The sequence below is a fragment of the Adiantum capillus-veneris genome, chromosome 13 (genome assembly GCF_014529385.1).
Source record: "Adiantum capillus-veneris isolate H3 chromosome 13, ASM1452938v2, whole genome shotgun sequence".
Taxonomy (NCBI): domain Eukaryota; kingdom Viridiplantae; phylum Streptophyta; class Polypodiopsida; order Polypodiales; family Pteridaceae; genus Adiantum; species Adiantum capillus-veneris.
Window position 1 is genome coordinate 128,961,451 of NC_140943.1, and position 13,338 is coordinate 128,974,788.

Genomic DNA, 13,338 nt, shown 5'->3' on the forward strand with positions numbered 1-13,338 from the left:
AAATCGGCTAGGGTAGCCCTTGTACTATCTTCCACTAGAAAAGAGAACTCAAACTCTTGCAGCTCAATTACCCATTTCTTGACCACATTTGACATGTTAGTGCCATTAATTAATTGTGGCAAAAAAGCATAACTCGCAAAGAAAACAAAAGGTCGTGGTAGCAAGTAATGACGAAATCGTCGACAAGAAAATATTACATTGGCCATCACTAGCTCTACTTCCGAGAACTTTCTCTCTGCTACCAACTTCACTCGACTTGCACAATACACTGGCCTCATATAATGAATGCCCTTCCCCTTTTGCAATAGCATTGCTCCAATGGCATCATCCCCTACTGATGGATTTACATAAAACACTTTTTCCCAATCAGGAGCCTGCATGGATGACAACCCCCCTAACACCTCTTTCACCTCTTGAAACACTTCTTCACACTTGTCATCCCATTGCAATGGATCATGCTTTGCCACTTGTTGTAATGGATAAAGGAGCTGTGAAGACAAAGTAATAAACCTCGCCATGTACTTTACTTTGTGTATAAAGGTTGCCAATTGCTTTGTACTCGTAGGTGATGGAAGAAGAATAATAGACTTAACCTTATCTGGATCAGCCTCAATGCCATTTTCTGACACCATATGGCCCAATAGCTTCACCCTTGGTTGTGCTAGATGACATTTATTGGGATTTAGTTGTCCTCCACATTCATCATATCGAGCCAATACCATATGCAGCTTCTCATGGTGTTCAGCTCTACTACTGTAGACACAGAAGTCATCCATAAAAGCTTTAACACAACTACCAATGAATGGTGCCAATACCCAATTTGCTCCTTCTTGATAGAAAGATGGTCCATTTGACAACCCAAATGGCAATACTGTGTAGCAATAACAGCCCCATGGCGTAATGAAAGTTGTCTTTGTTTGGTCTTTAAGAGCCATATTCAATTGAAAATAGCCTAAAAACCATCACACACATTGTACCTCTCATAACCTGCCATTGAATCCAAGATCTGATCGATGAAAGGAAGAGGATATGGGTTCTTGTTAGTGGCTGCATTTAAGGGTTTGAAATCTACACAAATCCTCCACTTCCCATCCTTCTTTGGACTGACTACTACTGGACTCACCCATTCTGTGGTCTCCACAGGGACTATGAACCCTGCCTTCAATAACTTGTCCACCTCTTCCCTCAAGGCTTCCATCTCTTCTTGACCCATTCTTCTTAACCTTTGCCGCACTGGCTTAGCACCTTCTTTCAGCTCTATATGCATCTCTTCTCCCTTGAACCCTCTGATCTCTTCATATGAAGTAATGAACAAATCAGGAAAACTAGCCAGCATTTGCAAATATATCTCCTTCTCCATAGCTGAGAGGTCTCCACTGATCATTCATGTCATCAATTCCTGCTTATTTGACAATTCAACCTTTGATTGCATTAGCCCTTCAATCACTTCATAAGGCCCTTCACTTTCATCTTCAACCTCATTTGCACATGCAACTAAACCAGACTCCTGGATTTCTTTGTCCATCAAAAGAAATGCAACATCAGCATCCTCATCACTGCTGGTAGTACTATCACTGTCCTCGTCAGACACTGTGGAATAGTCTTCATCACTAGACTCATCCTCATCTTCATAAAGCTCCTCCAATCGTTTCCTTGTGTCCATATTATATAGCTTCTTGGCACATGTCTTTCCATAGAGGCTAATAGTACCACGTCACCAATCTTGAACAGCTCCCACTGCACGTAACCATGGTCTGCCCAGTATAATAGGATATGCTCCCAACCCTGCTGACATCACATGAAAATCAACCACTACCTTTGCATCATATGCCTCCACTTCTAAGATCTTTACAACACCCAAACATTTTACTTTCTGATGGTTTGCCAATCTGATCCGGAAGCCTGACACCCCAGTCACTGTAAGACCCATCTTCTCAACACATGAGTGTATTATGACACATATTTGGGCTCCACCATCCACATAACCTTGTCCCATATTTTTTCTTTTGTGCCACACATCTACTATTGGGCAAATGTCTGGTAGCTCGTCCATCGCCAACACCTTTACTGAACCTCTCTCTGGTTCTTTCTCCATTGGGTTAACCATCCTCTTCCACTGTCGCTTTCGCTTAGGCACCATCTCTATAAGCTGCCCAAAAGTAACATCTGCCTTCCTGCTTTTCAGATCCTCCTTCAAGTCATAACTTAATTGCCCATCCCCTAATGGAAAATCTGAAACATGAAACTTGCGATGAGCCCTTCTTTTCCTCTTGGCCTTGACATCCTCGCCTTCATGGGTCTTTCCCTTCTTCTTGCTAGGACCTGGGGCACTTCTTCCTTCCTTTTCCTCTGTAGTCCTCTTCCCAATAGGCATCACTAATGTATCCTCTAGCTTTGATGCCTTCTCCAAGGTGACTACACTTATCACTTTTGTCTTTCCCTTTTCCTCCTAGGTTAATCCACTGGTTCCTTCATCTCCCTTAATTTCGATGCCATAATCATTTGACCTAGTTAGCACCTATCTTGGCAATGGATACATGTCTCCACCCATCCTTGGTGGCTTATCACATTGTGGGCTGATGTGGCCCAACTCTCCACAATTATAACATGTGGGCGTTTGCCTCCAGAACCTACCATTGCTTTGTCCACCACCATTCCTGGGTCTTTCCTCACCTCCTGGCTGATTTGCAAACCTCCCTCGACCTCGATTGTTTCCCACTTAACCTAGCATGTTTAGGCTGAGATTCTTCATTAAATCTACCACTTGCCTCATGTCTTGCCTTAGCCCATCATATTGCACTGCTGTAGTGACCATTGTTGGCATAACTTGAGGAAACCACTGGTTCATGATGAACCCCTGCCATGCGACCTTGCAAAGAATCTATAGGCTGAAATTTAGACCTCATGGGCAAAGACTCTACTCCTAGCTGGCTCATTTTACTCAGCTTCCACTCTTTGTTCCTTGCTATCTCCAATGCATCTTCATATGTCCTAGGCTTCTTTAGCTCCACTCTCCAACGTATATTCTCCCAAAGACCAGCCAAGAACCTGTCCTTCTTCATCATATCAGGTGGGGGTACCTGTTGTGCTAAGGCCTTGCACATCCGCTCCCATGCCAATGAAAACTTACGTATGTAAGCATCTACTGGCTCACCTTCCTTTTGCACTAAAGCCTGTACTTCTTGCCACACTTTGTCAGGATCTTCTATCTTCACAAACTCCATTTCCAATCCATGCCTTAGATTGTCCCAACTCAATCTTACAGGTGGATCAACCATACACAACTCCTCTTCAAATGCCTTGGACCAAACTCGTGCATCACTCTTCAAACATATTTGGAGAAGGCGTAACATCTGCACAGGGTCATGAATCTGGTTCTTAATGCAGGCAACCTCCATCTTTTCCAAAAAGTCTTCCACATCTTCATCACTTCTTCCATGAAACTCCAGATAAGAGAAAGCCATGGCTACCCAAGTTACAATGCTTTGAGAACCCCTTCGAACACACGTGCAAGAACCCAAAACTTTTGACCGACTCTGAAGGAGTACGAGCGGAAGTGCGACGTGAGAGAGAGTGCGAGAAGAAGAGCACGAGGATATGGTGAACTCGCTCTACTATAATTTATAGAGCATAGTGAGTTGTTATTAGGTTTTAACAAAAGAATATGTGTACATACCAGGCGGCCCGCCTACTTACCTGGGCGACCACATTGGGCTTTATACCCCAACAACCTCCCACTTAAAGTCCAATGTGGTACTTTAAGTTTGAGAGAAGCTACTATACAAGCTAATATACAAGAGATGTAGAGAAGTGATGTACTACCCTGCACCTAACTGCTTGCGAAAATGCGCAAAGCTCTCTGAGGGAAGTCCTTTTGTAAGTAGATCAGCAGGATTTTCTGTGGTGTGAATTTTGACAAGCTGAAGTTGATTATCCTCGAGTATTTCCTTGATGAAATGATACTTCACATCCACATGATTTGTATTTGAGTGATAAACTAGATTGCGAGCCAATTGTATAGCACTTTGACTATCACAATATAACACATGCATCCCTTCTTTGATTCCCAAATCTGTTACTAGTCGATTAAGCCAAATTGATTCTTTGCATGCCTCTGATGCTGCAACATCTTCAGCCTCTGTAGTAGACTGAGTAACACAATCTTGTAATCTAGAACGCCATGATACTGCTCCACCAGCCAATGTAAAGACATACCATGACGTAGACCTTCGATTGTCTAAGTCACCTGCATAATCTGAGTTTGTAAAACCCTTTACACTTAGCTCCTGACTCCCATAGCATATACGCATACTCTTTGTAGCTTTCAGGTATCTCAATATTCCTTTCACTGCCTCCCAATGTTTCTTGCCTGGGTTTGACATGTATCGACTTACTACTCCCACTACAAATGCAATGTCTGGGCGAGTAGAAATCATTGCATACATCAAACTACCCACTGCAGACGCATATGGAATATTATCCATTTCAGCCTGTTCTTCCTCAGACACAAGACAATCTTGTTTGCTAAGTTTCACATATGGTGGCAATGGAACACTCAATGCCTTTCCCTTCTCCATATTGAAACGTTGCAAAACCTTGTCAATATACTCTGTTTGAGATAACCAAATCAACTTCTTTGATCTGTCTCTCTCAACGCGCATACCAAGTATATGACTTGCCTCACCCATGTCTTTCATGTCAAACGATTTTGCCATCTTTGACTTCAAAGCTGAAATTTCTTGCAAGTGCTTGCCAACAATCAACATGTCATCCACATACAAAATAAGGATCAGCCAACTGCCATCCTTAGCCTTCTTTGTATATAGACAATGATCGAACTCACTACGTTTGTAGCCTTGAGAAAGCATAAACTTGTGGAACTTATGGTACCATGCCCTCGGTGATTGTTTTAAGCCATAAAGACTCTTTAACAACTGTCATACCAAATCTTCCTTGCCTTTCTCAACAAACCCTTCTGGCTGCTGCATATAAATTTCCACATTTAAATCACCATGCAAGAACGCTGTCTTGACATCCATTTGGTGCAACACCAAATCTAATATGACAACCAATGCAAGAAAGCATCTCAATGTAGTCATCTTGACCACCGGAGAGAAGACTTCATCAAAGTCAATGCCTTGTTCTTGCTTAAAGCCCTTGGCAACAAGCCTTGCTTTGTACTTTGGCTGACTATCATGAGCGGTGATCTTATACCTGTAAACCCATTTACAAGGTAGAGCCTTTTTTCCCTGTGGTAATTTAACTAGCTTCCATGTCTGGTTTTTATGCAGAGCTGTCATCTCTGACTGCATGGCCAATTGCCAATTCTTGGAGTCTTTCATTTGCACTGCTTCCTTGTAACATGAAGGCTCATTGCAATCAGTCAACATGACATAGTTCAAAGATGGAACAAACCGATCAGGAGGTCGTGAGATCCGTCTTGATTTACGCAAAATTGGTGGCCGAGGCTTAGCCACAACCTGTGGTTCCACTCTATCCTGTCTTTGCTCCTCTTGAGCCCTGACATTTTGTCTTGCACGTGCAGGTTCATCTTCTTGGAAGACAACTTTTCTAATCTCCTCAACCCTCTCTGGTTTAGAATGATATTTGGCTTCATTAAAGTGAACATCATTGCTGCAGATAACCTTTCTAGATTCGGGATCCCAAAGTCTGTACCCCATCTCACCAGAATTACCATAGCCTAGAAAGATGCACTTTCTACTCTTTGGCTCAAGTTTGTTCCCAAATTCCTTTGGAACATGAGTATATGCCTCACAGCCAAAGACTCTGAGATGCTTGTATGAGGGCATTTTGCCTGACCATACCATCTGTGCCACTGAATCCTTCCTAGCAAAACCTTGCTAGGAGATCTATTTATAAGATGAACAGCTGTTGATACAGCTTCAGCCCAAAACCCATTTGGCAGTTGTGCATTAGACAACATACTTCTGACCTTCTCTTGTATGGTCCTATTCATCCTCTTAGCAACACCATTTTGAGGAGGATTGTAAGGAGCAGTAAGTTCACATTTTATACCTTTTGACTCACAAAAGTCCTGAAAGGCCTTTGAAACATACTCTCCACCATTGTCAGTGCGTAAGCATTTAAGCTTCTTGCCACTCTGATTCTCCACAAGTGTCACAAACGTTTTGAAAACACTAAACGCTTCATCCTTGTGCTTGAGAAAGTAAACCCATACTTTCCTCGAGTAATCATCTATAAATGTCATAAAGTAAGAAGCTCCCCTAGAGATAGGTTAGGCATAGGTCCACACAAATCACTATGAACAAGTGCCAACTGTGTATCTCTTCTACTGCTTCTATGCTTATGTGGCTGCTGTGTTTGCTTACCATACAGACAATGTTCACAGAATTCAAAATCATTAAATGAAAAGCCATGAAAATAACCAGAACGAGACAAGATTTCCATTCCCTTCTTGAACATATGTCCTAACCGGCTATGCCACAAAGAAACATTCGGCTGCTCGGTTACATTGATTACATTTTTAGAGACATTTGATACATAAATCATGTAAAGTCCTCCAGACTTTACTCCATGTGTTACTGTCATAGAACCCTTGGATATCTTCCACATGTTCTGTCCAAAAGTGGTGACATAACCAGCATCATCAAGTAAACCTGTGCTGATCAAGCTCTTTGTAATTGCGGGAACATGTCTCACATTCTTCAGCGTGAAAGAAGAGCCATTCTGAAACTTCAATTGAACATCTCCAACACCTCAGATCTCACATGTCTACCCATGGCCTAGCCGAACATGATCTTTAGTGGTCACATAAGAGGTAAACCACTCCTTGTTTGGAGACACATGAAGTGATGCCCTTGAGTCTATAATCCAGTCACTCAGTGTATTTCCATCAAATGCTATAAGAAGAGCTGAGTCCATTGTATTCTTCAAGAAGTAGATGTCTCCTGACACTAGACTGTCATCCTCTGTAACAATGTTTGTTACATTTATTTCTTGAATCTTCACTGAGGAATTATTCTTCTCACCATGGTCTTCAGCTTTCTCTTTGCCTTTTTCTGCTTTCCATTCTCTGCAGTCTCCTTTTATGTGACCCTTCTTGCCACAATGGTAGCATTCTATGTCACTCTTGCCTTTAGCACTGCGGGATTTGCTACAAGACTGATTCATCTTTCCACCTTTGTCCTTTTCTTTGGTCCTTCCCTTGACAACTAAGGCTGTTCCTTTGCCTTTGTCCATTGTCTTTCTGTTGGTTTCTTCAGTAAGCAGACTGCCTTCTACACTTGCTATGGTCAAACCATCTGGAGGTGCAGAATTACTCAAAGCTGTGCGAAAAGTGTCCCAACTTTCCGGCAATGTGATCAACAGGAACATAGCTCTAACAGGTTCATCAAACTTGACACCTTGAGCTGACAACTGACTATAGATGGTGTTGAATTCATTCAGATGATTGGACATAGGGGTCCCTTCTTTCATCTTCAAGTCAACAAGCTTCTTAAGCCAGTATACCTGTGAAGCTGCACTCTACTTCTCATAAAGATCACTCAGCTTTGTCCATGCTTGATAAGCTGACATCTTGTCTGCTACATTGAAGTAAATGCTTTCTGCCAAAGTCATCATAATGGTAGAAAGTGCCAATTCATCCATTTCGCTCCATTCATCTTCGTCCATATCTTTTGGTTTTATCCCCTTGAGCTTTATAGGTTTTATCTGCTTCTTTTGTACCAATACGTGCCAAATCTGCTTCTTCCATAATGGGAAATTGGTTCCATCCAGATTCTTGATACTGTAAAGAGCAGTGTCCTGTGATCCAGCCATAACTACGCTTCACGGTAGTTTACTTTCCTGGGAAAAATTCGTCAGAGTTTCCCCTGTAAACTGTCCTCTGAGCCAATATCAACCTGTCAAATGAACCAAGAAAGCTTCAGATTCTGCAGAAGTTTCGGCAGAGTCTCCTTTGTAAAATGGCTATGGTGTACTAAAAAACAGACCAAAAACAGCTCAAAAAACCACTATCTCTCTAACACTGTAAGCTGTGGGTAAACCTGTCCTGCACCTGTACTGTCTCTCACTGTCCTGTAAGCATAGACTGCGACAATGCCTCAACAATAGTAAAGCAAAGATGCAATCCCAACTGTCTAGCTCACAGTCAATACATCCTAGCTGCCTATCTAAGGGTGCTCGAGGGATCGCTCCAAGACCTGTATCACCGAAAGGATCTCAACATTTGAGAATCCCCCAGCTCAATAAAACCTCAGTCGACCCTCAACAAAGGCTGCAGTAAATCTGACAGTACATAGACTTCCCACAAAGTCATACATCCACAAATTTCCCAGTGTATGCTGAAACCGCTGCGGGGCGGTTGTTTGCTACGTGACTCACAGCCAGCAAACCCTCAACAGACATACATCATCTTTGACAATACATCCCATGTGGAAGTACCTGCAATGTCGGGATGAAATCTGGAATATCAAGCAGCAAACACAAGCTAACTGATGAACTAGTGGATGTCGCCTACAGTCTGTGTGTAGGTGCATCCGTGTCGTATGTGACACGCCTCCAAGAATTGTGAGCCGTCCTTTGTTGTGTAGACAACCACAAATCAGCACTCTGGAAGTGTAGATATCCTCAGCACTTGCAGTCGTAGGCCGAAAACCCCAAATTTGTAGAGTCGGATCTGCACCCGCCGAGACCACGTAGTCGAAAATGACCCGCGCATAACTTTGTCGAAGCTGAACGATGGCCGAGATGACCTCAGAATGAAATTCTGAGAACACCATGGCCTTCGATCTCTCCCACAGGATTTGGGGCCGTGTCTTCGCCTTTCAAATCTCACTCCAATCTAAGCAGGTGACTCTAGCTTCCTGCAATGCTGTCCTAAGCCTCGATTTGAGCTCACATACCAGTTGAAGGAGTATGAGCGTAAGTGCGACGCAAGAGAGTGCGAGAAGAAGAGCATGACGATATGGTGAACTCGCTCTACTATAATGTATATAGCATAGTGAGTTCTTATTAGGTTTTAACAAAAGAATATGTGTACATACCTGGCAGCCCGCCCACTTACCTGGGCGACCACATTGGGCTTTATACCCCAACAGACTCAATCCGTAGAAACTTCAATGGAGCTCAACTTTAGATAAGGAAAAACACATGCACATCAAATGAGTTTCATAGTTAATCATTGGAATTACAACATGCAAAGGACACTCGAGTATCTCTCTTAATCTTCTTGGCCCGAACATAAAGACATGCACTGCTGGAAAAAAATCTTCCTGGACACATGAACATTTATCTGGATTCTTTGTGTTAAATGGAAAGGAGTGAATTGAGGTCCAATCTGATCATCCATTAAAGCCAACCATGAAGCTCCCAAGAAGGCACACTTGTCTTATCCTCTGATTTTGCCAAAATTTCAGCACAATAACAGAATAAATGGCTTAAAAGACCAAAAAACCAGCCATCATAACTTGGAAAATTTTTGGCAGAGTTTCCCCAGAAGTAGAGCAGTAAGAACCCAATATATAGACTGTATATGTATGCATAAACTGCCAACAATAGAACCCGAGCATCAAATAGGAATCACTAATACATAGCCTATGGCGAGGTCATGAAAAGGGTGCTCCAGCTACCTGTATCACCGAAAGAATCTCCACATTTGAGATCCCCCAGCTCAATAAAACCTCACGCTATCGACCCTCTCACGAAGGCTTATGCAAATCGCGTATAGTTAAGTCTCAGAAATGACTATCTTCTAGACCAAGTCTCAAAAATGGTTGGGACTGCCAAGTAAAACCAAGTATGGTTCCACAAAGGCGTACAACGGCAGTTTCCACAAGTAACGTACAATACCAGTAGACAATGCACTCAAACAGGCGCCAAATGATGCATACCCACGGCAATTGCAAGTGACTCCCACTATCAGTGTATCACTCTACTCCAGCTACCTGTACCTGTGTGAATCACCTGTACCTGTACCTATCCCTGTAACCTGTAACCTGTAATTTGCAACCTGTAATCCCGAATCTCGAAGCTCGAAGCTCGAAGCAGAAGGTACTCAAAGAAGATCCTCCGTGGGGGCGCCAAAAGAATGTGAGTAGGATGGAAACACACAAAACGCCTCTATAACAACCCGACACACACTCTTGGGATGATACACACACACACACACACACTATGGGGCACCAATCAACTTACACAACCCACGTGGCCCAGACAGGGAACACACCGATGGAGCGAGAGAAGAGAGACTATCTGTTTACCCACTCCACAGAGAGAGAGAGAGAGAGAGAGAGAGAGAGAGAGAGAGAGAGAGAGAGAGAGAGAGAGAGAGAGAGAGAGAGAGAGAGAGAGAGAGAGAGAGAGACACCCAAAAGAGGAGAATTTATGATGTTTAGATACAATAGAGCTTGGGCCAACACCAATGAGGCAAATAGCTCACACAATATGGGTAAAAGATGCCAGATACAATCACAAATTGGAGCAGAAGCTTCGCTCATAGGAGAAACTTACACAGCCAAAATAGCATAAAAAGAGTGAGGAATTTGGCAAAATGGACAGCTCCATCGCGTCCGGAACGGCACAAAACCCCAGTCTACAATGTCAAAGTGCTCAAATCCAACCTCGAATGAGTAGTTTACGGCCAAAACAGGCTCCAAAAACCCCAAAAACACTGTTGCGGCCGTTCCTCCTCTCTTCTCCCCATTTTTTCTGCTCTTTTCTCTGTTTTTTCAGTTCCCACACTTAGGTTTGTCACTTGGGCACCCTTGGCCTTTTAGTTGACCTCAAACGGACCCCGAACATGCCAAAAACTGACCTTGCAGTGCATAGTTGTCACCTTTTTGCATCATCCGCACACCTGGCACTCAACTTTCCCCAATAATGCATCCCACCACCACGTGAAGTGGCCCCAAAAGATAGTCCTTATGATGAACTTTCTGCATAATTATCACAAGAAAACACCCACGTTGTGTCCGTACTTCTCCACGTGCAAGTATTGACCCCATTCAGCCTCCTGACGCCACAAGATGCCATCTGACGCACCTGCTTACCTCATGTAGTCAGCCCGCGGATAGCTTCCTTGAGAAGTTTTACGCGCTATCAACTCCTCATTATTGTAGAAATAAACACTGATACTGATAATAGTGAAAATCGATGCACTATGTACATGCTGTCCTACTTGTACACATGTGGGCCCCGCGTAACCACCTGACTTGGGAAAATGGGCAATCCTTTATTCGATGCACCATGCATGGATATGTACATATGCGCAATCGATTGCTCCAAAAAACTCTTGACACCGTGAATTGTACTGATATATTCTCTTGGTTCAGAATCAAGCAAATAAGGGCCTGAAGAATCCTTCAAGCCCTCTCTTCACTTGGTTCTGACCCCAAATATGCATGGGTGCAGTATGGATAGTACCGAGATGATCACGTTGGTCAAAACCAAGCGAATATGGGTCCTGGGGATTCTTCATGCCCTCAGTCTCTTGGTTCCTACTTTTACCACGTCGTCAAATCTACTAAACAAGCGGGTCATAACCAAGAAAATAAGTGAGCTTCAGAGTATTAAATGAATAACTAAACCTCTTGCATGGTTCTGACAAGGCCTCTCAACGCACGGGTCAGAACCAGGAAAATAGGGGCCTAATAATTTCCCAAGGGTCCCATTTTCTTGGTTCTAACCCTCTGTGCTGAATGGAAGCGGATATACCGTGAATTGTACTAATATATTCTCTTGGGTCTGTAAGGTCCCCAACCTATCAATACCAAGATCGGGATGGGATCCTTGATAGGTCTCTAGGTCTGATAAAAATCAGAGTCTGTAAACAAGAAAAATCCAAGGAATAGACCATTACCATTGACAATGGCTTGGGTCTATAGCCTTAGAAGCAGACGTAGTCCTGTCTCGCAGTGGAACAGGACAACGTATTAAAGGTCCGAAAAACTATTTCGGCCCTATATCTTTCACAAATTGGGCTAAGGTATCCTAAACCAACGCTTTTTTTCCCCTAACATATGTGAGGGCACAGCCGCTGGTGGACTCCTCTTCCAAGCAAAGAATTTTTCTAAACATTATAGTGCGCAGGGATGGATAGTTACCTGACTAATCAAGTCCACCCGTCCATGATTGACAACCTTAGTCAATCCCCACTTACCACCCCACACTCACACATGATTCTTTTGTTATTTAATTACTACCACGTTCTTATCACAATTAAAATAATGATTCATTTTATCTTTCATAATAGGATTTTATTAAAACAACCCTTGAAAACAATATTGAAAACATTCTTTTATCAAACATACATCTTTAAACTTAAGACAGGTACTGTCAATCAAAACATTGTCCATGATAACCATGACCATTACTCTTCTTGTCTCAAGACCACCTAAGGGTGAAAAAAAATGGCATCCATTCCTTATTCATAATCCGGAGTGGATAAACCCCCACCCAAGGTTCCGGGTGCCCATACACCAAACCAGTTGCCCATACAACTGCGCGGCTCCCCTAGGATAAAAAAAAAGGTATCCTAACTTATGTAGAAACATCAAGACGTGACACGGAGTAGAAACTCATCGTTCATGGGGGTAATCGACTTATCCGTGACTGGAAAGCCAATCATTATAATCAAAATATACCAAGGAGTCGGAGGTGTCTTGAGACAAGCTATCTGAAGGATGATCAATCATATCTTTCCTAATTCAACCAGTTTTAACCCAAACAATTCTTTCCTATATTATAAACAAATGCACGTTAGAATTTACCTTCCGTTTTTTGGTCAATTATTCCTTTCCTGTTTCTCACTCCTTACGTATGTAATGCTAATTTATTAAATAACTTAAACTATTTAAAAACTTAATTGAATAATGCGAAACCCACCTGGGATTGATCGGCCATCTGCTGCTGCGCTGGCGCCTGAAGACTCTCCTTTGTAGGCCTACTACTAGGCCCAGCTTCGTCGTCGTACGACGCTCTAGTTCTTTTTTGAGTTACGTCCTCATCATCAGATGTAGGATTTTCTCAGGTCCTTTTAGGTGCCATAACTTCTTGTCCTTATAAAAAGACTTAATCGATTAGAGGTTTAATTGAATAATCTCTTTTCTTTATTTTTACCCAAATATAAGGATTTTTGGAGTAAGTAGGTATCCTTGATAGTTATCCTTGGAGTAAGTAGGTATCCTTGATAGTTAATTGGATGAGATATTTCTCCTGTAACCTCCTGGTACTATTAGTAATTTTCCATAATTACCATTTGATTAGGGAAGCCATTTAACTAGGTTTATCCTTAGTCTATATTCCATGAATATTTTTTATTTAACCTTAGTAATTATAATTCCTATCGGTTAATGGATT